Here is a 2500-nt window from a genome sequence, read left to right as displayed (position 1 = left end):
ACGCTGCAGTCTGCTCTTGTCCTTGGCAGTGGCAGCAGCGTACCAGACGGTTATGGAGGAGGTGAGGATGGATTCAATGATCGCTGTATAGAATTGCACCATCATTGTCTTTGGCAGGTTGCATTTCTTCAGCTGCCGTCGAAAGTACATCCTCTGTTGAGCTCTCTTGGCGAGGGAGCTGATGTTCAGTTCCCACTTGAGGTCCCGGCAGAGAATAGTGCCCAGGAAGCGGAAGGACTCCACAATTTTGACTGCGGAGTCTAACAGGGTGATGGCGGTGAGTGGGGCTGTATTCTTCCTGAAGTCCACAACCATCTCAACTGTCCTTAGAGCATTTAGCTCTAAGTTGTTCTGGCTACACCAGGTCACCAGGTTGTCAGCTTCCCACCTATAGTCAGACTCATCCCCACCAGAGATCAGCCCAATGAGGGTGGTGTCGTCCGACAAACTTCAAGAGTTTGACGGACAGATGATTGGAGGCGCAGCTGTTGGTATACAGGGAGAAGAGCAGTGGGCAAAGGACGCAGCCCTGAGGAGTTCCCGTGCTGATGGACCTGGAGTCAGAGACTTCTGTTCCCGGCTTAACGCACTGCTTCCTGTCAGAGAGGAAGTCTGTGATCCACCTGCAGGTGGAGTAGGGCACGTTCAGCTGGAAGAGCTTGTCCTGAAGCAGGGCAGGGATGATGGTGTTGAAGGCAGAGCTGAAGTCCACAAACAGGATCCTGGCGTAGGATGCTGGGGCGTCCACATGCTGTAGGGTGAAGTGGAGGGCCATGTTAACTGCGTCGTCCACAGACCTGTTGGCTCTGTAGGCAAACTGAAGGGGGTCCAGGAGAGGGTCTGTGATGGCTTTGAGGTGTGCCAGGAGCAGGCGCTCAAAAGACTTCATTACCACAGATGTAAGGGCGACCGGTCTGTAATCATTTAGTCCTGTTGGCCTTAGCTTTTTGGGCACAGCGATGATGGTGGAGGACTTGAGACAGGCTGGTACATGGCATGTCTCCAGGGAGGTGTTAAAGATGTTGGTGAACACCGGAGACAGCTGGTCAGCGCAGTGCCTGAGGGTGGCTGGAGAGACAGAGTCCGGCCCGGCTGCTTTGCGTGGATTCTGCCTCTTGAAAAGCCCATTAACTTCTCCCTCCTGAAAGGAGAGAGTCGTTTCTGTAGTATGGGTGGGGGATGGGGCCTCTTGGGTGGGAAGGGGTGGTTCAGGACAGTCCAATTGTCTTTCAAATCTACGGTAGAACTCGTTCAGGTCGTTGGCTAGGCGGGAGTCGTTAGTGGTGTGGGGCGCTCTGGGTTTGTAGTTGGTGATGTGCCTGAGCCCTTTGGCAGACAGAAGCAGCGTCGTTAGTAGAGAACTGGTGTTTTAGTGTCTCTGAGTACAGTCGTTTAGCCTCTCTCACCGCTTTGCTAAACCTGTTCTTCGACTCCTTGAATCTGTCTCTATCCCCACTCCTAAACGCTTCCTCCTTCTCCAACCTCAACCTTTTGAGCTTTGCTGAGAACCAGGGCTTGTTGTTGTTAAAGTTCACCCTGGTACGTGTTGGGATACAGCAGTCCTCACAGAAGCTGATGTACACAGCCTCTGTGAGTTCATCCAGACTATTGGTAGCAGTCGTGAACATATCCCAGTCAGTACAGTCTAAGCACGCCCGCAAATCTTCCACAGCCTCACTGGTCCACTGTTTAGATGTCCTCACAGCAGGTTTACAGAGTTTTAGTTGCTGCCTGTATGCACGAATCAGGTGGACCAAGGGAGTTCTGTGCGAGCCGAACAGCCCCGTGACCCACAAGAGAAACATCCCCGCCAAATTCGAGCGTTTGACGGGGTCTATCCGTGAAAAAATATTCACGTTTTTGAGTGCACATGCATTTCTGCTGCAAATGCCTCTGGAAGTTTCATGCCGTTCGTATGCCAATTGTGGCAACACGAAAATGACCCGTTTTCCCATTCCGAGGGATTTCTGTGCGACCCTAACAGCCCCGTGAGCCACAAGAGACACATCCCCGCCAATTTCTAGCGTTTCACGGGGTCTATCCGTGAAAAATATAGACGTTTTTGAGTGCACATGCATTTCTGCTGCAGATGCCTCTGGAAGTTTCATGCCGTTCGTACGCAATGTGGCAACACGAAAATGACCCCTTTTCCCATTCCGAGGGATTTCTGTGCGACCCTAACTAACAGCGCCCGTGAGCCACAAGAGAGACATCCCCGCCAATTTATAGCGTTTCACGGGGTCTATCCGTGAAAAATATAGACGTTTTTGAGTGCACATGCATTCCTGCTGCAAATGCCTCTGGAAGTTTCATGCCGTTCCTATGCAATGTGGCCACACAAAAATGACCCGTTTTCCCATTCCGAGGCATTTCTGTGCGACCCTAACAGCCCCGTGAGCCACAAGAGAGACATCCCCGCCAACTTCTAGCGTTTGACGGGGTCTATGCGTGAAAAATATTAAAATTTTTGAGTGCACGTGCCTTTCTGCTGCAAATGCCT

Source organism: Petromyzon marinus, unplaced genomic scaffold (assembly GCF_048934315.1).
Source record: "Petromyzon marinus isolate PM22_M1 ecotype Great Lakes invasive population unplaced genomic scaffold, UKy_Petmar_22M1.pri1.0 PM_G_Scaffold_40, whole genome shotgun sequence".
Lineage (NCBI taxonomy): Eukaryota > Metazoa > Chordata > Hyperoartia > Petromyzontiformes > Petromyzontidae > Petromyzon > Petromyzon marinus.
The sequence above is the reverse complement of the archived record's forward strand: the minus strand, read 5'-3'. Positions refer to the sequence as shown.